Source organism: Tamandua tetradactyla, chromosome 8 (genome assembly GCF_023851605.1).
Source record: "Tamandua tetradactyla isolate mTamTet1 chromosome 8, mTamTet1.pri, whole genome shotgun sequence".
NCBI classification, from domain to species: domain Eukaryota; kingdom Metazoa; phylum Chordata; class Mammalia; order Pilosa; family Myrmecophagidae; genus Tamandua; species Tamandua tetradactyla.
Window position 1 is genome coordinate 100,668,447 of NC_135334.1, and position 24,954 is coordinate 100,693,400.

At 34.5% G+C, this 24,954-nt stretch overlaps 1 protein-coding gene across 1 annotated transcript in view; it reads left to right on the forward strand.

The window, feature by feature from the left end:
- LUZP2 (leucine zipper protein 2) overlaps nt 1–24,954 on the forward strand; it is a 569,898-nt gene that overhangs the window by 339,810 nt on the left and 205,134 nt on the right. The gene's annotated exons all lie outside the window — the stretch shown is intronic.

The window sequence follows — 24,954 nt, forward strand, 5'->3', positions numbered from 1 at the left end:
TAAAATATTTTAATTTTTATGAACTTTTATTTATCTATTGTTTTATTGGGTTACTTGCACTTTTCATGCAATTTCTAAGAAACCATTGCCTAATAAAATAAACTGAAGATGTATAGTTATGTGAAAAAAAAAAAGATCATCTTGACATAAGGGAATAACCAAAACTTACCAGGACACAACTCCTTGTAACTTCCTTTAATGGTGGAGGGCATTTGGGTTATAAAACATGGATGTTACTGGAATGTATGAGTTTTTTTCAATGTTCAAAGGAAACTTAGAACCTGCTGTAAATAGCTTAAAAGTATTTTTGATGCAAAAAAAAAGCATTTTTGTACTTATCATTATACAAGCTCAGTATGTTTACTACCTCACTGAACATATAAGAGTCTCCATCCAGACATTTAGAATGGAAAAATAGCTTCTCATAATAAAATTCTGAGTTAGTAATTGGTCAAAATTGACATCTAAATTATTGATCTGCTGCACAGCAGATATTTTCATTTGCTTCCATTCCTGTGGCAAAATAACATGGCTCTGATATTATCTGTCTGACTCAGTGGATTCATATATTTTTATCATATTCAGCATTCTGTGTCATGCTCTGGGTGTGTGCCTGAGTAAAATTCAGAACTTCAATGTCTCAATGACAACCCAGCATTTATTTTCCATAAGCCAAAGGTGGAGGGGAGGCTGCTGCCAAGGGCCCATTCAGTTTGGCAGAAAAATCTGTCAGTGGATGTCAAGGTCAAGAGGACATAAAGAAAAGTCTATTGGCTTTTCACTTCTCTTATTTAACTTTTGTTTTTTTTTTAATTTCAAATTTATAAAATGCCACAAGTAAGAAGTAAATAGAGCACTGAGATCATTGTAGATAGGAGGACGAAGAGAGAGTGGCCTGGATAGCAGCTTCAAATCAAAGGGAAAAAACAAGGATGTTGATGTGTCCTTCTGTGTCTATTTCAAAGGAAGCCACTAATATGATGAAGCCCTGTTAGTTTTCCTCAGTAAGAAATAACTACTACTGAGATAGAAAAGCTCCACTGGCAACTATTTTATTCCCTATGAAAAGAGCATCAGAGGGAGGCAGATATGTCTGAGTAACTTGCTTCCAACAGCAAAGAAATGACAAAGGAGATAAGGAATGAAATAAGAAAGATGGAGGTAGGAGAGACAGCTTAGCAAAATTTTAACAGGAATAGTTTGAGCGAAGAGAAGGATCTTTACAAAATTAAGAACTGTCATGAAAACCAAAAGGGATGTGAGGGGAAAACTCCAGAGAAGGATAAAAATGAAACCATAAAAATATAAGATGGCTCTCTCTTTTTACAGGCTTTTTAAATTTAAATTTGAAAGTAAATTAATTTATTTTAATATGCATAGTATACGAAGCTTGTGGGGAAAAAGTGGAAATAGGTGTCCGTATTGTTACTCTGCTATGCACAAAGAGATGATGCTGGAATCTTAGCATTAATTGCTAAGACCATTGCTGTCACAAGCTCACTCCTAAAACAGACAGATACTGGAATGGATATCTGCTCAGAAAAACTGATGATAAATTGTGGAAATAAAGTGGAGGAAATACGTTAGACTGTTATCTTGTTAAGTATTCCACAAAGGAACAAAGTTATACTGTGAGATATTAGTCAGCATGTGCATTAGTTGGCTGACTGGTTGGTTTTGTAAAGTAATTTCCTGATGTTCTAAGTGACTATGATTTGATCAGCTGGGGTCAACAACTGACACTAATTTCCTGCAAAATACATTCTTGAAGGGATGAAACTTGTATCTTTTCTAAGTGTTTTTCCCTGAGTCATTTCCTGCATTCTGTCCTGGCCTTACATGACAGAAGAGGTAGCAGTGATTAAGGGCTGACACTGAGTCTCTCTCCCTGCTCCTTCATTAGGAATGGACTCTGTGGATGACACATGGAAGATGCCAGAAATATTTAATGATGGCAATAGCTAGTATTTATAGAAAGCTTATTATGTGTCAGATCTTATTAGCTATATTAATTTTCACATACATTAAATTATTTAATTGTCTCAACAACCATGTAACTTAAAAACCATTATTATCCTTATTTCTGATATAAATAAAGTGGGTTTTAGTGACACGCCTATAGTGTTGCTGTTTGTAAGCAGCAAATCTCAGCGTCAAACCCAAGCACCTGTTTCCAGGAGCTATGCTCTTAACGATTATGCTATACTATCTCTAAAATCAAAGATTAAGGAAGAAAGGATTTAATACTTATAATAGGTGTTTGTACATCACCTATAGCAATAGAAATTCCTTGAGAGTAAAACATTTTATTCGTCTCTGGCATCCCATCATAGCACAATATTTTGCTTATGGTTTGAGTTCATAAACTTCAAAGATAGAATGCTTCAACTGAAAATCTTTTCTATGGAGATGGGACCTGAAAAAAGGTATGAAATGTAGTCAATCCTACAGACTTTGTTGTTCAGAATAATTTAGGTCTTAAATGAGACTAATAAATCTGTAGAAAAGACTTTAAAAACCTGATTAACTTGAAGAGCAGAACAAAATGCATTTCAGGGAGCTGTAAAGAAGGTACACATATAATAGAACATAGCCTGAACAGACAAGCAAACCGAATGTCTAAAATATATTGTGGATGATTATAAATATCACCAAATTTGTAGTTGCAAATTGAATATCCCCATAAGATTGTACAAAAGAAAAGCTTAGGAATAGTGGGCAAGCACATGAATTGGATTATTAAAAACATTCTAGGATGTTGTTTAACAATATTTAAATAGGATCTGTTGGGTGGACTTACCTTTCAAACAGTGAAAATATAACTAGTCCTAGTGAGATGAGAAAATCTTCAAAAATATTGGAAAGGCCATCATTCCTTTGTTTCTGTGTAGCAAAAGAATGTCTTTAGTGAAGAAGTCTCCACTTTTAATTGTGGTGTACTGGATGCATGTTAGTATGAAGGAGTCTAGGAAGAAACTAGGATATTTCTGATATAAAATGGTTTCCATGACAGCAGTGTCAGCATATCTGTTACTAAAACTCTATTGCCTAGAACTGTGACAGCTAAATATTACATGAAAAATAAATGTAAGAGGAATAAGAAGAATAAATAAGTAAATGAATAAACATGAGAAGAATAAATAAATGACAGCCTGAGTCAAATATGAAAGTTTCTGTCTTTTAAGAGTTTAATTTCAATAAGGCAAAGCTAGTACAGAGTTAGATACAATACAGCCCAGTATTTGCTGTATTTAATAAAATAAAAGGAAAGTCAAATCCATCTGTGGTGTAATAAAGCCATTATTGATAAAATGAACCTTAAGAAATGAATAGAATAATATATTAGAGGAAGTATCACACTGGAAAATTTTGATGTTATCACTTGACTTATTCAATGATTAAATTATCCTTTATAATAGCCCTGACCCTCAACCAGAAGAGAAGTGAAATAAATAAAACGTTATTTTTCCTGCTTAGAGAGAAATAATATAGCATTAAGATAGTGAAATATACTTTAAAATAAATATAACAGTTCTTATTTTTATAAATTGCTTTGGAAATATATTGAATAATACATACACATGATTTTCTGTAATATGTTAATGATCATATTTGTCATTCAGAAACTATGGAACATAACTTACGAAACATGTAAGAATGGCATGTCATTCAAAAGTTATTAGAGGTTGAATGTTTCTTAAAGATGATTGTATAATGATAAAGCTTTCGCAATGTGACTGTATGATTGTGAAAACCTTGTGTCTGATGCTCCTTTTATCTACCTTATCTACAGACAAGCAAAACATGGGCTAAAAATAAATAAATAATGGGGGAACAAATGTTAAAATACATTTGGTAGATTGAAATGCTAGTGATCAATGAGAGGGGAGGGTAAGGGGTATGGTATGTATGAATTTTTTTGTTTTATTTTTATTTCTTTTTCTGAATTGATGCAAATGTTCTAAGAGATGCTAATGATGATGAATATTCAACTATGTGATGATATTGTGACTTACTGATTATATATGTAGAATGGAATGATTATATGGTAAAGATGTTTGTGTTTGTATATTGGTATGTTTAATAAATAAAATAAGCAAATAAATAAATAAGAAAAAAGTCATTAGAGGGCGGGCCATGGTGGCTAAGCAGGCAGAGTTCTCGCCTGCCATTCTGGAGACCCGGGTTCGATTTTTGGTGCTGGCCCATGCAAAAAAAAAAAAAAAAAAGTCATTAGAACCTGTCAATTGAAGATTGTAAGGTCCTTTATTTAAACAAAATTCTAAATAACATGTAATTCGAAAGTAATGAAGTTAGAATATATGTGTGTTTTTTAAGTGCCATGCTATCATGCTATAAATTCTAAAATAGAAGTTTCAAAAAGATTGACAATAACATTTCTACAGTTCTCGGTTTTTACTTCTAACTACTGTAAGATACTGGAGACTAAAAGAGATATCAATAATTCAGCAATCATATTCATTTGTTAAATTCTATCTTCTCAGTATAACTCCACCATCACCTTTGATCTTTCCCTCTCTTTAGGGGTGTTTGGGCTATGATCATTCTAAATTTTTCATATTGGACGGATCTGTCAATAATATGGGGTAGGGAGATGGAACCGTCCAATGTTCTGGAAAGTCTAGGCCCTCTAGGTTTCAGGACTTAAATGGACCAGTAACCCATCTGGAGGTTGCAGTTTCTGGAAAGTTACTCTAGTGCCTGAAACCCATGTGGAATCTTTTATATTGCTCTAGATGGTCTTTAGGATTGGCTGGAATGGTCCTGGTTGGGGTTTGGCAAGCTATGATAGGTAGAAAGGTCTAACTGAAGCTTATGTAAAAGCAGCCTCCAGAGCAGCCTCTTGACTCTATTTGAACTCTCTCTGCCACTGATACTCTATTAGTTACACTTGTTTTCTCCATTTGGTCAGGATGAAATTGTTGATCCCACAGTGCCAAGGCTGGAATCTTCCCTGGGAGTCATCTCCCACACTGCCAGGGAGACTTTCACCACTGGTTGTCAGAAGAGAGGGCAATGATTTCACTTGCAGAGTTAGGCATAGAGAGACTGGGGCCACAACTGAGTAACAAAACAGGTCCTGCAGAAGTAATTCTTAAGCATGCCTATAGGTGGTCTAAGCTTCTCTGCTATCTACATAAGCTTCAAAAGAGTAAGCCTCAAGATCAAAGGCATGGCCTATTGATTTGAGTGTCCCTAAAATTTGATACAGCATCAAGGGATCCCCTGATGGTAAGGTCTAATAGGGGATTCTTTCTCCCATCCCTCAAGGAACTTTGCCAATATATTTTTTTATTGTCTACTTAATATATTTTAGGGTATATCCAGGCATTATATTAAGCTATACAGGATTAAAGGAACTCTTTCTTATTCTGGGCTCCCTGTGTTTCAATTGTTCAAATAGGCTAAGTTAAATTATGTGCAACAGAAAATTTCAGTTCCAGACCAAATAAACCTTCCTTCCTTCAGTCTTAAAGAGTATGTGTGGTTCTAAAATATAGACAATGTCTACCTTACCCCGTGTTCTGAATTACTTAAACCCCAACCTGATTGATTTCCTTTTTATCTCTAAACACCAAATTATTTAACTATAACAGCTTCTCAAAATCCAGAAATAAAAATTATCACCCCAGACTAAATGTGTCTGCTATAAAAGCTTACAGTCTAGGCCCCTGTCTTCTAATAAGCATTTCTAAAGGAAGCCGTACCATAATTGTTCTTTTATTTCCGGCTTATTTTGCCTCACTAGATGTCCCACACATTCATTCACATCATTGCATGCCTCATGGCTTCATTCCTTTTTATAGCAGCATACCCTTCTTTCATAAGTAAACACTGTCATTGGCCACTCAACTTGTCAGTCAGTGCATCCTTCAGCCGCCTGAATTTGTCAGACATCATGTATAGTGCCCAAAGTCCACAGTTCATCAGCACTCTCAATTTTAGATAATATCATTGTTCTCAAGAGAAAGAAAGCCAATAAACACACCCTCACCAAATAGGAAATCTAAACCTCCTCTTAACTCATGTCCATCCATTATTTACTTCTGTTGCTGTGGTAGTGCTGATGTTTTCCTTTTGAACATAGCCCATAGCCTGCAATACCAGCTTTCCCCTTGTACTCTGGACTTAAACACTCTTTGTACGTGAGTCATACTTTTGAAGTATATCTTGCAAGAATTAATTTATATTTCTACTGTTAATCAGTAGGACATATGTCCTACACAACTCCTTCCAATCTTGTTCATCTTCAAGATGGTAATATTACTTATAGACCCACCAAAGAACTTCCTTCACAACTATCTATTCCCTTATATTGGAGTTCAACTTCATTACCTAACCATTCACCCATCTCTAGCTTCTATGTGTCTGTCAATCCCCTATATTCTGTATTATAAGCCTCTGATTTTACCTTTTCCATGGTCATAAAAGTGGAATTATACAGTATCTATCCTTTACTGTCTGGCTTATTTCACTCAGCATTATGTCCTCAAGGCTCATTCATCTTGCCATGTGCTTCAGGACATCATTTTGCCTTAGTGCTGCATAATAAACCATCATATGTATATACCACATTTTGTTAATCCAGTCATCTGTTGATGGGCATTTGGTTTGTTTCCATCTTTTAGCGATTGTGAATAATGCTTGTATGAATATCAACGTGCATATGTCTTTTTGTGTCATTGTTTTCACCTCTTCTGGATGTATACCAAGTAGTGCTATTGCTGAGTCATAGGGCAACTCAATATTTAATTTCCTAGGGAATCACCAATCTTCATTACTGGCTGCAACATTATACATTCCCACCAGCAGTGCATAAGTGTCTCAATTTCTCCACATCCTCTCCAAAATTTTTAATTTCCTGTTTGTTTAATAGAAGCCATTCTTATGTTTGAAGTGGTATTTCATTGTAGTCTTGATCTGCATATTCCTTGTAACTAACGAAAATGAATATGTCTTCATGTGCTTTATAGCCATCTGTGTGTACCCTTCAGAAAAATGCTTATTCATATCTTTAGCCCATTTTATAATTGGGTTGTTTGTTCTTTTGTTATTGCGTTGTATGATTTCTTTGTATATACAGGAAATCAAACATTTTTTTTCAATATGTGATTTCCAAATATTTTTTCCCATTGGGTTGGCTGCCTATTCACCTTTTTGACAAAGTCCTTTGGGGTGCGGAAGCATTTGATTTTGAGGAGTTCCCACTTATCTTTTTTTTTTTTTTTTCTTTTGCTACTTGTGCTTTGGGTATAAAGTTTAGGAAGTTACCTCCTATTACTAGGTCTTAAAGATGTTTCCCTATATTTCCTTCTAGAAGCTTTAGGGTGCTAGTTCTTATATTTAGTTGTTTGATCCACTTTGAGATAACTTTTGTATAGGGTATAAGATAGGGGTCCTCTCTCATTCTTTTGGCTATTGATACCCAGCTCTTCCATGTCCAATTATTGAAAAGACTCTTTTGTCCCAGTTCAGAGGATTTGGGGTTCTTGTCAAAAATCAGTTGAACACAGATTTGGTGATCTATTTCTGCACTCTCAATTTGATTCCATTGGTCAGTGCTTCTATCTTTGTATTGTACCATGCTGTTTTGACCACCATGGATTTATAATAGGTTTAAACATCAGAGAGTATTACTCCTCTGACTTTGTTCTTCTTTTTAGGATGCTTTTAACTATTCGGGGTCTCTTTCCCTTCCAGCTGAATTTGATAACTAGCTTTTCCAAGTATTCAAAGTAGGCTGTTGGAATTTTGATTGGTACTATGTTGAATCTTAGATCAATTTGTGTAGAATTGACATCTTAACTCTATTTAGCCTTCCTATCCATGAGCAGGGAATGTCTTTCCACTTATTTAGATCTTCTTTGATTTCTTTTAGCAATGTTATATAGTTTTCTTGTACAAGTCCTTTATATTCCTAGTTATGTTTATTCCTAAGTGCTCGATTACTTTAGTTGCTATTTTGAATGGAATGTTTTCCTTAACTGACTCCTCAGTTAGGTCATTGCTTGTGTATGGAAACATTACTAATTTTTGAACATTAATTTTATCTCCTGCCACCTTGATGAATTTGTTTATTAGCTCAAGTAACTTTTTCCATAGAGTTCTCAGGATTTTCCAAGTCTAGCATCATGCCATTTGCTAATAATAAAAGTTTTACTTCTTCCTTTCCTATTTGGATGCCTTTCATTTCTTTGTCCTGCCTGATCACTCTAGCTAGAACTTGTGTAGCACAATCTTGAATAATAGTGGTAACAGTCGGCATCCTTGTCTTGTTTCTGATCTTAGTGGGAAAGCTTTCAGTCTCTCTCCATTGAGTACAAGACTGGCTATCGGTTTTTCATATATTACCTTTATCTTATTGAGGAAGTTACCTTGGTTGGTTCCTATCTTTTGAATTGTTTTTATCAGAAAAAGATGTTGAATTTTGTTGAATGCTTTTTCAGCATCAATTGAGATGATCATGTGATTTTTCCCTTTTGATTTGTTAATGTCCTGTATTACAATAATTGATTTTCTTGAGTTAAATCATCCTTGCATTCCTGGTATAAACCCCACTCAGTTGTGATGTATAATTCTTTTAATGTGTTGTTGGATTCGATTTGCTAATATTTTGTTGAAAATTTTTGCATTCATGTTCATTAAGGAGATCGGCCTGTTGTTTTCCTTTCTTATAGCATGTTTACCCAATTTTGGTTTTGAAATAGTAGATTCATAAAATGAGTTAGATAGAGTTCCTTTTCTCTTAATTTTTTGGAAAACTTTGAGCAGGATTGTTATTAGTTCTTTTTGGAATGTTTGATAAAATTCCCTGTGAAGCCATCTGGCCCTGGGCTTTTCTTTGTAGGAAGATTTTTGATGGCTGATTGAATCTCTGAACTTGTGATTGACTTATTGAGATCTTCTGTTTCTTCCTGAAGCAGTGTAGTTTGTGTGTTTCCAGGAACTTTTCCATTTTATCTAAGTTGTCTAGTTTGTTGGCATATAGTTGTTCATAGTATCCTCTTATGATTTATTTCTTCAGGGTCTGTGGTAATGTATACCTTCTCATTTCTGATTTTATTTATTTACATCCTCTGTCTTTTTATCTTTGTCAGTCTTGCTAGCATGCCATTAATTTGATTCATTTTATCAAAGAACCAACTTTTGTTTTTATTGATTATTTCTTCTTTTGTTCTCCCATTCATTTAACTCTGTGTTAATCTTTGTTATTTCTCTTTTTCTGTTTGGTTTGGGAGCAAACAGTTTGTTGTTCTTTCTCATGTTCCTCCAGGTGAGTGTTTTGGTCCTTAATTTTTGCTCTTTTCTGTTTTTTAATATAGACATTTGGGGCAATAAATTTCCCTCTCTGCACAGCCTTTGCCACATCCTATAAATTCTGATATGTTGTATTCTCATTTTCATTCATCTCCAGACAGCTATTGATTTCCCTAGCAATTTCTTCTTTAATCCACAATTTGTGTAAGAGTGTGTTATTTAATCTCCATATATTTGTGAATGCTCTCATTCTTTGGGGGTTATTGAGTGCTTTGAATAATTTCAAACTTTTAAATTTATAAATACCAGTTTTGTGCCCCAACATATAATCTATCCTGGAGAATGTTCCATGAGCACTAGAGAAGAATGTATATCCTGGTGTTTTGGGGTGCAATGACCTATATGTCTCTTAGGTCTAATTCATTTATCAAGTTGTTAGTTATTACTGAAAATGTGTTTCTTGAATCCACCATCTTATTTTTTCAGTTATTTGTTAGAAATATATATTCTTTTTCCTCTTTCTCTTTTTATCTTTTAAATTACCCTTACTAGTACTCTTCAATTCTGTGCCCTTTTCCAAACTTCCCTTTCCTGTCTTTTTTTTCAACTGGCAGAACTTCCTTTAGTATTCTTTTAGGTCCCATCTCTTTTTTACAAATTCTTTCAGGATTTGTTTGTCTGTGAAAATTTTAATCTTTCCTTCAGTTTTCAAGGACAGTTTAACTGGGTACAGAATTCTTGACTGGAAGTCTTTCTCTTTCAGGATCTTGAATATATCATACCACTGCCTTCTTGCCTCCATTTGAGTAGTCTGAACTAAGTCTTATGTGGTTTCCCTTGTATGTAGTAGATTGTTTTTTTCTCTTGTCGCTTTCAGAATTTTCTGCTTCTCTTCAACATTTGACAGATAGATTAGTGTGTATCTTGAGGAAGGCCTTTTTGGATTTATTCTCTTTGGAGTTCATTGGACTTCTTTGACTTGTATATTTATGTCCTTTATGAGGGTTGGGAAGTTTTCCCCCATTATATCCTCAACTACTCTTCCTAGCCCTTCACTCCTCACTTCTCCTTCTGTGACACCAATGATTCTTATTTTGTATACTTCGATTTGTCCATCATTCTCTAAGATCCAATTCAAATTTTTCCATCTTTTTTGTCACTTGCTGTTTTGAGTGTTCAAAATCAGTTATTCTGTCCTTTAGTTAGCTTATTATTTCTTCTGTCTCTTCAAATCTGCTTTTGTGTGTCTCTAGTATGTTCTTAATTTGGTCAACAGAATCTTTAATTTCTGTGATATCAGCTGTTTTTCTATTTATTCTTTCAAATTCCTCTTTATGCTCTTGTAGTATCTTCTTGATCTCCCTTATGTCATTAGCAATCACACTTATTTTATTAAGTAGAGTTCTATGAACATCTTTGATTAGTTGTTGCAAGATCTGTGTTTCCTTTAGGGCTTTAATTTGGTCATTAGGCTGCTCTTTATCATCTGCATGGTAATGTGCATAGTGATCTTCTGTTGTTTTTGTCTCATGTAAATATTTTGATTGATTTACTTTGAAAGTTGTTTTCCTTCAGGAGTCTAAACCTTGTGCTTGTTGGATGGATGTATAGCAGGATCTATAGCACAGGGAGGGGCAACAACATGCAGTGATGCATTGTAGCACAGGTATAGACTCAATTTGGGGATGCAATACTGTTCTCTGTGAACATGGGTACCCAGCGACCAGGAAAGTTATAGCTATGCTGGTGTGGGGGACATTACCCTAGAGTGTGCTGATCTAGGGTACAGGGCTCTTTGTATGCATGCACAGAGTTATGGCAGCCAGTCAGTGTTATGCCTGCATGGGCTAGGGGCAAATGTTACCTGACTGTACAGATTGGTGCTTTCCCAAAGCGGAGACCGTGACTGAGGGCCATGTGTATGCACAGGCCTAGGAGTTCCATAAACTAATGTACAGAGCTCAGGGCAGGGTAGGGTAGGGCTGTGTGATTGTATGGGCTGCGGGCCAGTGTAGCATGAGTGTAGAGGTAAGCCTGCACAGAGCAGAGAGGAAGAAGTAGTGCTCAGGAGGTGGGTTGGGCTGCACCTGGGGTGGGGGTGTGGGACAGGTACTTGTGCTGTGGGTTGGTGGAGTGGGGATGCTTGGAATACAGGTAGTGGGTGCGAGTGACAGTGTTTAGGTGCATGGTGTGTGGGGTGAGTTGCAGGGCATGGGCTGCACTGGTGAGGATAACGCCTTCAAGGACAGCAGCTGGTCCCCAACTCACTGTCCGTGCACTCCTTTGGGCTCCAGACTTCCGCATTAGGCTCCGGTTCTCTGTTTCTCCATTCCTTTGCTTTTGCAACCAGAGTCACCCAATGTGATGCAGAAGATTCTCCCAGGTCACTTGCACTCTTGAATTGCCATCTCAGTCACCCTCCCATCCCTTCTCTAACTTTTCCTTGGATCCGGGCAGAGCCTGATCTACCCTGTTCCCGCCATCTTCCTGGAACTGACTACGATAATAAATAGTATCTTATTTGAAGGGGGGCAACATTTCTTTCAATGTATGCATTTCTATATATTTCTGTTGAATTTAAATAAAGTGATAAGTGCAGGAACTAAATAGAATGAATCTCTTGTACCTTGGCACGACGTTCAATTTGGAGACCAGAAATCTGGATTCTAGTCTTATTTTATTTCTGACAAACTATCAGGATGACTTTGGAGTTATCAATTTCACCTCCTTGGGTATTAGTGAGTGACATTAACGATAAAATGATGATGCTCAATTGGGAAATCCCAGATGCTTTCCTGTAGCAATGCTGTGAGCTTATGGTTATAACCATAGGTCAGCAAGGAAAGAATGAATGTGATAGCATACAAAACCTAAAACAAATTATTACAAATGATTACTTATAATAGGAATAAAAAGACAAATATAGGTGTCTCTGATTGAAAAATCACCAAATACTTTGTTTCAAAGTAATCTCTTATCTTTATACCAAGTTTGCAATCTGGAGAACTTAAAAAAAATCTCAGTAAAGGTAGAACAAAAAAAGTACACTAAAAGATCAAAATTCACCGGTTGAATTTCTGAAGTCAGAATATCAACACTATTAATTTTGGTGAGTAAAATCAGTTTCCAATAAACATTATCTAGTTTGTTGAGAAAACATCTGTGCTTTTTCACTCATTCACATCTCACTGCAAGAAGTACCCAAGGGCTTAGATTCTCAGTCAGATTTTCTAGTTAGCCACAAGCAGAGATCTTTTAGCTCTGACTTAGAGGTTCTCTACCTTGTCTTTCAAATAGAGTCATTTGGAGCACTTTCACAAAACATGTTCATTCCAGGACCCAGAACAAACCAATTGAATCAGAATTTCTAGGAGATGGTGTTCAAACCACAGGGTGTTTTAAAAGCTTGCCACTTGATTTTGTTGTGCAGCCAAGTTTAAGAGCTGCTGGAGGCTCAGTGCCTGCTGCTCATTTTGGCATTTACTGCATACGGAAGAGAACATTAAATATAGGCTTTGATCGATATAGCTGATGCCCCTCACCAATCACCAAAGGGCATTTACAGCTGTTGTGTTCTACTTTGGCATTTTCCAATGAGAAAAACTTATAGGAAAATGTCTGGGTTACCAATCCATAGAAAGGAAAGCAAAGCATTCGAATTAATAACATATTACTGTATTTGAAAATACCAATTCTTTAATACTTAGTGAAGTTCAATATTTGATTAAACCTTATATTTTTGAACTAATAGTATACTTTCATGATCTCACTCATATATTTCAGATTACAGATAAGAAAATTAAGACTTAGAGAGGGAAAATGGCTTGTGTATGGTAAGTGAGCCAAAATTCGACAGAACTAGACCAGAATCCCAGTTTCCCAATGTCCATTTCATTACTGATGAAGACTTTTGCCCTGCAAAATTTCACATTCCTAGCAAAGAGAGGAGTAATAAATATTTTCACTAGCAGGAAAATATTGCCCAAATTTTGGCATTAACAGACTCAGGGTCCTAAATTCCTTAATATAAGAGTGTTTCTTCATATTGACCCTCAAAGTAATGTTTATTTTTTAAGTGAACAAGCACCTACCATAAACCTTGTCCCTTTCTTTAAGCCTGTAAAACATTTTCATAAATTAAGAAGCTGGTCTTAAAAATTTTATTCAAAAAATCTTCAGTAGGACACATTGACTTCCAAAGGTGAATGCAGATGCTATATGGCATCCAATCCCACATCCAATTCAAACTGGAATTAGAGTTGGATTCAAATTCTATCTGTCCCACTTTCAGAGCTAGAGCTATAGTGATCAAGGTTTGAATTACTTGACTTGAGTTAATGAAGTTGAAATTATATCAAACCCAGTAAAGATCAAGGACACTGAAATGAGCTATCACAAGATAGGAAAGGGTCTAGGAAGTTGACACCTGAGCCAGGTGAGGAGCATAGCATATAGAAGGGGCTCTAATGCAGGGAGTTGGAGCTTGAGTGGAGCGAGGAAGGTGTTCTTAAGAGAGGCAGCAGCATGGTAGGAGTGCTAGGAGATCACTTATATGAAGGAGCATCATTCAAATAAATACATAATTTTAAAAGAAGACAGGTTCCTGACTGTCTGATAAAACGATTACAAAGACGGAAGAGGAGACAACTCATGATGTTAGATTATTGTTGGAAATGTGGATGGGTGTAATGCATATACAATTATATATGTATGAATATGAAGGTCTGTAAGGATTTCATAAATGTGTGTATGCCTGTGTACATACATACATGTGTTCTCTAGCTCTGATCGCAAACACGACTTGGGGTCAGTGACACCCCATTAGCTATGAGCCCACCTGCTACTCAGATCTAGATACCACTCATATCCAGAAGGACTTGGAGAAATCACTGATTCCACTGCTGGGGCAGGGGAAGTATATGATGAACCTAGAAAATTCTACTGTACAAGAAAATAAAGAATTACTTAGAGAATAATTGGGGAATGTCAAAAGGAGGGAAAAACTGAGGTGAAGGGGCTTCCATTGGCCAAAATCTAGGAGAAATTGAGCATTGAAATGAATAATGATGGTAGTGGATTTTAATTATTGGGAAAAAATGAGGAAACCCTGAATCCATTCTGGAATAAATGAATGAAGGTGTGGATGAGAAGTTCAAGGTTTGGGATGGTTACATAGTCCTGAAATGCCTCCCCACAAAAAATATGTTGATTGCAAAAGGCTAAAAAGTAACTTTATTGGGAGAAGCCTGATAAATACTAACTCAGTCCAAACTAATATCACTAATATTAGGGTGCAGTGAGAAAACAAAGAGGATGAGAGGGACTTGACATCAATTGTACCATGTAATTCTAAATATGAATTTTTGTAATAAAGGACATTATTGAAACAAATGTAAAAAATGGACTGGAGTTTAAAACTAGATAGTAGCAATGCATCACTGTTAATTTTCTGATTTTGAGTTTGTATTGATTTTATTTCAGAATATTCATGTTAATAGGAAAAGTGCACTAGAATATTTGTGGTCATCATTTTGGTAGTTTGAACTCTCATTTGAACTCTCAAATGGTTCAAGAAAATAAATATTTTTAACTAGACTTGAACTTTTAGCTTCAAGTTTTTCAATATAAACTATTGATTATTATTACCATAATTAATAAAATGCGAGCTATTGGAAGGCTTTGTACTGTTCAAGAATGACCTTAGAATTTATGTCCTTCAATGTCTTAAATTATGTCTCTCGGCCATATAGTACGTTCCTGTGTTCTACCAGTCTCTCTCTAACACCCACCATTTCTGACATATAGTGAAGGATCTCTGGTGATTCTGTACCATATTTATATTTCTTCTTTTTTTTCAACAAGCGTGAGCATGCAGAATGTCAATTAGTTGATTTATTAAGGTACATTTAAATAATAGTTGATATCTGAGGACACAATACAGAAAGGAGCCTCTAGGCTTGCTTGCACAAAGGGTGGTTATTCAAGATAAACAGAAAGTTGTTTAAAACCTCTGAAGAGATTAAGACACAACACCTACCATCAAATTTGTATTCGTGAATTTTCTGAGTCTTGAGGAAGCTGCTGAAAGGAGGTCATAATTAACCAAATGTAACTGGAATAAGGGTGAAAGTGGATGGTAAGAGAATAAAGATGAGGAGGGCTATCCATAGAAGGTATCTGGATGACAGCTGCTGTACAGTTTTTAAATAAATTGTGTTAAAGTCTTATAGAAGGAATTCCATCTTCCTGGAAATACTAGCAGTTTATTCCACAGTGAAGAGATTCAGACCTTGAAGACAGACAGAAGACAGATTTGCCCATTTGTTTCACTTTTCATGATCTTGGTACCTTATCTGTAAAATTGATATACTGATGCTTTTAAGAAGGACACATGACTTTTGTGTAAAATGATCTGCATGGAGTTGACAGTCATATGTGTTCAATAGATGGTAATTTCCTTCATTGCTCTCTATCCTAATATTGTATTTTCCAGTTTCTAACAGTGCTCCTACATTATGTCCACACAACCCCTTGAAAAAACTTCCAGATCAAGAAATTAGACTCCAGGTATAGTTGTATCATAATTTTGTCTAAGGGCAATAACAATAATAACTGGGAAAAGTTATTAATCACATTTGGTTCAGGTACCACAGTAAGCCCTTCACATATAACAACCATATTTTTATATGCTCTCTTTGTTCATTAACATGATCAAACTAAAGCTTAGAAGTTTAAACAATATGCCCAAAATCATATGGCTGATATGTAGTAGAGCCAAGATAAAACCAAGCTTATCTATTCCCCAAAATTTAGGGATTTACTGGACTCTAGTGTTTTTATTGTGGAGAAACATGTGGATTTTGCTATTGGAATGAATTGGAATTAACAGTAATTTCTTATTTTGCTGCATTTAATTTTTTACACAATGTTTGTATATGTTCTAATTTATTGTATAATTACAACTTTGAGAGATGTGGCTCAGGTATTCTTAATTTCCTTTTAGAGAGATAAGAAATTGAGACTCAGATAATTTAAGTCACTTTTCCAATATTGTAGCTTGGGTGGGACACAGTTCAAGTCTTCTGATACTAAGCACAGGGCTCTTTCTCATTTTCACATATTGGTTATCAAAGCTTTTTTTGTGAGAACTCCATATATTTTGGTTGTGTAAATAGTAGTAGTTCCAAGAGCATTTCAGTTCATGTTTTTGGCTGATAACTTTGATATTATTTGACCATTAAGAATTTTAAAGAGACATTTTTCTTACCAAGTTGTTAGATTAAGCTCCTGAAATTGACAATTATCCTCCTCTTTCAACTGTACATAGCTTGGTGAGATATTCATTACATCAGATATATTTAAAAATATTTTAGGGCCACTTACACCTTAAGGTGATGACAGCTTTGAACCCTCTCTTTGTAGAAATGCATTTGCTCAAAAAAGGATTGCATGTAGTTTCAGGCATTTCAAAGTCTCCATGATGCCCATACTTGGACTTCAAATTAAGAGCACCTTTTCTTTCGCCCACATTATCACCATTGTTCCAACTAACGATTAAGATTTATGTGCTAGGAATTATTCTAAATCCATTTATATGTGGTGTCTCATTTTATCAGAATAGCAGTCATATGAAATAGGTACTATTATCATTGCAATTTAATATATGAAAAAACAAAGTGGTAGGTTCTATTCTCATGATCATTTCTTTTTTCCCAAAATTACAAGATCTGATTCACACCTGTAATTGTTTTATTTTCTTTTTCTGTATTTATCTTCTTCCAAATATTTTATTAAAAATGTATCAATATTTTGACTCTAATTGGGCTCACATTAGTCCTCTAGGAACTCTGTTATGTGCATTTCTCTACCCATGAAAAATTCTCTCTATTTCAAACTTGCTTGTTGGATATTAATCTGGCGCCATTGGTGGTGTGCTATTTTCCGGAACAAGGGCCATGTCCAGTGAAATAAACATCTTTGATCATTTTTTTCATCGATTTATTAAGAAACCAACTATTTTTTTAGAGAGGCCAAAACATTTAGGCTGTGGAAACTGAGATTCGTTAAACAGTGATGCTAAATATAATCAAGTTAAATTATGAATCATTAATATCCAAATCACCTGTGCTGCTGAATTTAGTACTATAATATAATTCAATATTGATAAGGAGAAAAATCTTTAAACTTTTGTCTATGCAGAATCCTTTGTCACTGCTAAATGATCATTGTAAATATTCCTGAAGTCAGTCTGGAGACTAATTTGTTCATAGGCATCCTACTGTTAAAATGAAGTTTTTCTCAAAGAACATGATTTCCTGTGAAACTAACATAGAACACAGAAGACATTGTGCATTCTAGCGGTAACTTTGTGTAACAGTCAGATCATAGCTGTCTCAGTTTGCTCTTGTCAGCAATTTCAGGGTCCAGAAGGGAGAATCAAAATGCTAGTGAGTTGGTCTGAATGTGAATGGAAAGAAGCCTTATCTTTCATTCTTGGTACTGATGGCACAGCCTTCTGGTGGAATCAGAATAATTTCAGACAGAACCCATGCCCTAAATCTCTGTACTGACTATTGACTCAAAAATCTTGACATCAAACCCTTCACATTTTAACACAGGGCAAAAAGTCATGGTTCACTTCCCCCCCCCCCATCATTTTTATAATGCTGATAAATTGATGCAGAATACAAGACGTCTTTATTTCATGGAATAACACCTTGAATTTGTATGGAAAAACAATGAGTGAGTGTTTTTCTCCTCTGAAATTTAAATAAATTGTTTAGCAGCAGAGGCAAAGAGCCCCAGGATGGGTTGGCTATTATCTTAATGTAGACTATTGTCTTAATTATTTTAAGTTCTATTAATACCCATCTTACTTATTTTCCTCAACCTTTCCTTCTTACAATGTATATAATTTACAAACCCTTAGATTTATAACAGGAGCACAAAAAAGGGAAATATCCTATTACAGAAAGATACCCAGTGGTACTCTGGCAGTAAATCAAAAACCACTGATTTAAGCCATCTCATCCAGTCTTTCCCACCTCCAAAAAGGTTTATAGACTCCTATAATTGCTAAGAGATGCCTTCCTATACTCATATGTTATGATACTGTAGATACTTACAGAATATTTTTAATTTGATTTGCTGGTTTTTAGTCATGACTCTCAATAGAACTACCTGAGAAGTTTGTCAAAAGATATCTATACTCAGGCCTTTCTCCTAGAGACTGATGTTGGCTCTACTCCTGAGAAATTTAATCAGAATATTGAAAAAAAAAGTGAATTTTTCAATTTTATGCATGTATTGAATAAATAACAGAGAAAGCATATCTCCAATAACCTGATATTTGGTTTATGGTTAAATCCATGTCATTTAATAAATTGAGCTATCAGCACCATTCTTTCCACCAAGAGCTACAGATTTGCTAATAAACATGTAAGTTCAACACTAGGTAAGAAACTCAACATTTCTGCAGGTTTCTGAGAGAATTTACAGGTTATTCTCTTGTATGAGTTTTTTATTGCACCATCACAGGGCTTTATTATGCCATGTGTCTTCTAAATTCCCCTGAGAATAATGTAGAATGCAGTAATACAAAGATATGAGGGTATCCTGTGTGGGGGGCAGATACCTTGGGTGAGAATTCAAAGAAAGGAAAAGGCAGCAGACAGAAATCTACTTCTGGCCATGAAACAAATTTTGTATGCAGAAAAATTCTGCCTAAATGCATTTAGATTTTTAGAAATTATAGCACATATACTTTTAAAATAATTATTGATCTCTGAAGAAAGCAAACCAATTCCCAAGGGCAAATACACAATTGAAACAAAATGAAGGATATGCAAAGGACAAATGCCACGTAGAAGATTAACTGATACATAAGAACTCTAGGCTTTATGCTCTAGAAAAGTTGAGGCTACTAAACTTGAAGTCCTTGAATGAAGCTCGAATTCTCACAGGAATTATATCCACAGTGAAAATATAGAGTGAAAGTGAACAACTTTCTGCCTCTTCAGTATCTCTGGGAGGGAAAAAAAGTAATGATGATGATAATGGCTCCTTTACAGCACATAAATATTGACATACTAAAAGTAAACCCATGTATATCACAATAAATGTAAATAAACTAAAACATCTAGAGTATTGTTGATCAAAAATGCAAATACATTCTATGAGCACACAGAAATATTGAAAGTAAAAAGTGCAAAAAAATACATGCGAGAAAAACACTAACTGAAAGAAAGTTGTAATAACTATATTAAAATCATCAAAATAATATGTAAGTCATTACTCTTAACAGAGAGGCTCATAATTTAATACTTAATTCCCATTATTCAATTCCTAAGATGTTATAATATTTCTAGACATATATGAATTTGATAAATTAACTTTAAAATTTATAAAACTATACTGCTGTTAGAGGTTGAGATGCAACACATGAATCCCAGTATTTGATAAGTTAACCAGGGGGAAAAAAAAGTTAAAATGTATACTACTTTAATAACACTATCAACATGGTTAATTTCATAAGAATTAACCTGCACCCAACAATTAGAGAATATACATCATTTTTCATTCCCAAAGAACTGATAACCTGCAGTCCATACTTTCTTCCTGTAGTCCATACTTTCTGACATTTAAACTAGAAATCAATAACAAAAATGTAACTTTTTTATCTTTAGAAATAAGCAATTTTAAATAACTTATTCAGAAAGAAGAAATAAAAATGAAAAAAACTTAAAATGCCAAAGTGAAGCAAAATAAGAATATATAAAATTTTGTGAAATGTAGCTGTAATAAAAATTCAAAAGAAAGGTACATTTAAATTTTTATATTAAGAAGAATAAGTAAATTCACTAAGATGGAAAGTAGATTTCAGGTTACCGGTTACCAGGGTTGGGGGTTGAGGGAAATATGGAATTATTGCTTTATAACGTTAGCACAATACAAAAACAGAAAGGGAGGAAAAAAGGAGAAAGGGGGGGGAAGAGAGGGAAAGAAGTCTAAAATATGAATGAGTCAAGCATCCAATTTAATAAGTTAGGAAAAAGAAAACATTAATAAAATGGAAAACAAGGAAAATATAAATGTCAACAAGTTCAAAAGTCCAGTGAAATAGACTCTGTAGCTATGGATAAAGAAACACATGACTCAAATAACAAATATTATAAATTAAAAGGATATATGATTATAGAAATGATAAATATATTGACAAATGGGTGTACTGTGAAAAAATGTCTGACATTTTAGCACATAAATATCTACATGCATGTAATTATTAAAATTGACAAAAAACAGTGAACCATTTTAAAAATTGAGTTGTCAGAAATCTTCCCAAAGAGAAAACAATGCATCCATTTGGTTTAAGAACTAAGTTTTACCACAATCTATTAGAATATATTTCCTTAGTCTTATGGAAGTTCTCAGAAAATAGATATCAGTGAATTCTCCCAACAATTCTAGCATAATATTATTACGTAACATGACAATATTTGAAAAAATGATAGGCCATTCTTTGTCATGATAGTAATAGTAAAATCAGAAACAATATATTTATGCAAAATCTAACACTTTAAAAATTATATCACAAGGTGAGCAGCAAAATATAGTAATATTATTAATGATACTGACATATTAAAGAAAAAAACCTTCAATCCTGCTATAAAATACAGAAAAAATATGTACTAGCTTAAATATATATATTTTTAAAAAATTGAACTAGAATTAGAAAGACATTTACTTAATCTGAAGTAATATGTTTACTGAATCTTTCAACAAACAACATATATTATGGTGAAGTATTTAAGCCTTCCATTAGAAGCAGGACTACAGCTAGAATCCCTACTATTATCAGTTTTATTGAATAGTGTATTGGAACTGTCTAACTGTCACAGAGTGAAATAAAAGTACAAGGATGAAAAGGGAAAAAAACAATTCACTGTCAATATATGATGGTAACATAGTGATCATATCACAAGAATCCCACTTTTCTAAATCGCTGAGAGGTGTCATATTAAATCTCATAGAATATAGCTAAAAATGTGCATAGAAGAAATTATATAACCTTCAATGTAAATTTGTGATTTCAGTTCCCATCTTTAGGAGCTGTAGGTATAGAAACCACAAGAGCAAGTCACATCCCCAAAAGTAGAAAAATAAAATAATGAAAAAATTTAGTGAAATAAAAGACAAATATACAATAGAAAAGAATCAGAAGATAAAAAAAAATGAAGAAAATACATAAATTCCCAAGAGCAATAATTAAAATGAAATCACTAAAGACAATAAAAGATTGCTATGAATAGCTTTATACAATACATTCAACATTTTAGATGAAATGGAAAGATTCATTTAAAATCATGATCTACCAAAACTGATAGAAGAAAAAATTTTAAAAATATTTTATGGTCTGTTATCTCTTAAAAAATACTGACTCTCTAATTAAAACCTTCTCACAAGGAAAAACCTCTAGATTCTGAGGCTTTGGTGAGTACTTCTGAAAATTTGAGGAATGAATAACATCAATCATATGTGAACTTTACAGAAAGCAGAAAAATTATGAAGCACTTCCTGAATCTACATGGGAAGAATAAAAACTTCTATTCCTATAACAATTCCTTGATTCCCAGGTGTCAAGTTTCACATTTGTTTCTCTCCCCTGCCGGCGTGCCCCCCCCCCACTTTGAAGCCATTGAACGCACCTTATAAACATGTCATATCACCCCTAAATACTCAATTATAAATTTCTTTCGAACTAGGACATTTTCCTACATAACCACCATAACTATTCCAATTATGAAACCAACATTAATGCATTATCATCTCGGAGACCCCATTTTAAATTGGCCATCAGTTTCAACAATGTTTCTTTTCCTTTCTAGGTTAGTATCCAATCTATGATCACACATTTCATTTAGTGCCATATCTTTTTAGTCTTTTTCAATATTCTACACTTCTCAGTTTTCCCTATATTTTATAATCTTTTCAATTGTAAAGGATGCAGGCTTTTCATTCTGTAATATTTCCCTCAACCTCAGTCTGTCTGATGTTTTTTCATGTCCATACTCATGCCAGTCATTTTGGCGTGAGTATTTTCATACCATGAAAAATGATGCTGTACTCTTCATTGGAAGCACATGATAACTGACTTGTCTTACCATTCATGCTGTAACTGTGACTGCTTATTTATGTCGTTATGTCAGGGATTCTCTATTGCAAAGACAATATTCTTCCTTTGTAATTGAGAAGTATTTTAGTGGAAGATACTCCAGTCTAATCATTGATGACTTCTCCCTGATTCAAGAACCTCTATAATTATTACCAAATACTGACTTTCCATTTCCATGGTTCCTTCTCTAAATATTAACTGACATACTATTGTAAGGAAAAGCTTTCTCTTCCCATTTATTTATGTCAGTTTGGACTCAAGGATTCATATTTTTAATAATAATTATACTGTGCTGACATCACTATTAATTTTGATATTTAAATTGTCCCATGTATATTCAGTAGAAGTCCATTTGGGCTGTCTTTGTTTTGTGACATGTCCTCAGCATGTTTTGAATACTTTCTTACTATTTGTATAAGGTAATTTGAGCACACTTACTTTCTCTGTCTCAGCTCTGAAATCAGTCATTGCCAGTGTTTAGAAACCAGTGTCTTGGGACTCATTTTGCTCATTGCTAGTAAGGTGTCACTGCCTCTAGATCTTCTCAGAGAACCAATTCCTTTGAAATACTTTTCCTGACCGTCCTAAGGAGGCTCCCATCTCTCACCACAATTTACTACTATTGTTATTTGTTTTCCTCATTAGAATTTACAAGGTACATAACTTGTATTTTCATATTTCTTGTTTATGGGCCATGTACTTCCACCCCTAAACCATTCATATATAAGATACAAGAGGACAGGACATATATATCTACTTTATTTACAAATCATATAAAGTACCTGGTATGCTAAACATCATAGACATTCAATAAGTATTTTTTAAATAAACAAGTAACATTTATTTGACAAATATTTAATTTTATATATATATATATATATTCACAATGCAATATATTTTAAATTCTTTATTCATGGGCCTGATAATAAATTGTATCTTTTAATTATGGTCAAAAATGAGAGAAAATGCCTTGTAAAGTAGATGTTAACTCTCAGAACTAGGAGATACCTTAGAGGGGAGACAACAGAAGACAAAAATAACCTGTTGAGTAGCTGGCATCTCTTGAACTGCTTCCAGTGATGGGGAGTTCACATCTGAGTGAAATGTCTATGCTGTGGTGAGATAGCTCAATTACAATAAAACCTTTTTCCCTATTGAGTCAAAATCTGGTTCCCTGCATCCTTTACTAGTTAGGCTATATAGCTTATGGAGGCGATACCACGGACTCTGTCAGCCAAATTGTCATTGATTGGAATTCTAGCATTACACCTTTGCAATGCATATCAAGTTAGTTTTCCTATCCATGCCTCTTAGAATTGTGAATATAAAAACAAAATTAATATACAAAGCACTTAGAACTGTGTTGCCCAAGAGTCAGTACCTGAGAAATGTGAATGATAATTATTTTACCATCTTTAGTTGCATTAAGTCTGTGAATCTCTTATGCAAATACCATGAAGTAGTTATTTTATTATTTAAAATCATTTAGCATGATCCCTGCCACCCACGCCCCCGTTACTACCACTTCACCACAAGTTTTGTATTTTCTATGCTACAAACCTTGATATATTAACAGGTATTCATATAGGCTTGTTGGGTCCCAGTAATCTCACTGTTGCCTTCATCAGGATACAACCTGGGTCAGATAGTTTTATTCCAGGATTTGCTTGGGACTCGGGTATTCTTTCAGGACCCTGAAATGAGATGCAGATCTTTGTGTATAGGTATGCTTATGTTTGTTTTGTTTTGTTTTGTTCGTTTCTGGAGAGATGACCATTGCTTTCCTCACGGTCACCAGGGTACACTGACACTCAATGACAAGCAACGTTGTACCCAGAAAAGAGCACATTTTCCCACATACCCTATAACTAAATTGGCTTCAATAAATCCCATAAGGACTCCAACTTAGGGACACCTACTGAGAACACATTTAGGGGGCTGTACTTAAAGAAGCATCCTTTGCCTGTGTTCCTGAAGTCGAATTTTGTCATCTTGTTCCTTCCCTAGAATGGAGAATATAATCTACTTTTCTATATTACTTTTCTTTCCTAATAAATTGTAGTCACTATATTGAGAGATATTATCTCTCTGTAAAGATAAAACTAGTCTTTTTAGGCAACACAATGGTTTCCATGGTAATCCAAGCAATTTGCTGGGACAGAATTTTCCTTTCTCAATGGGGGAGAAAGATTTTAAGCAGCTGGTATCATCACACCTAGAGAAAATGGAATGTAAAATAATGCCACATGGTTCCATACATTTACCTGTGTTGACTGTCTCAGCTGGAGGATATTGAAAATAAAAGAGCCGTTGTCAAATGCTAGGAAATTTAACAACCCATGTGGAGTCAGAAAATATTGCACACCCTTGCCTTCTGAATGATAAAAAGTCTGTGAAAAATGTAATCCTCATCATGGAAATGTAGTGCTATGCAAAGTAGGGAAAGGTATATTTGACTGAGTAAGATCCGGCACAATTTTTTCTCGGGGGCAGGGGCAACTGTT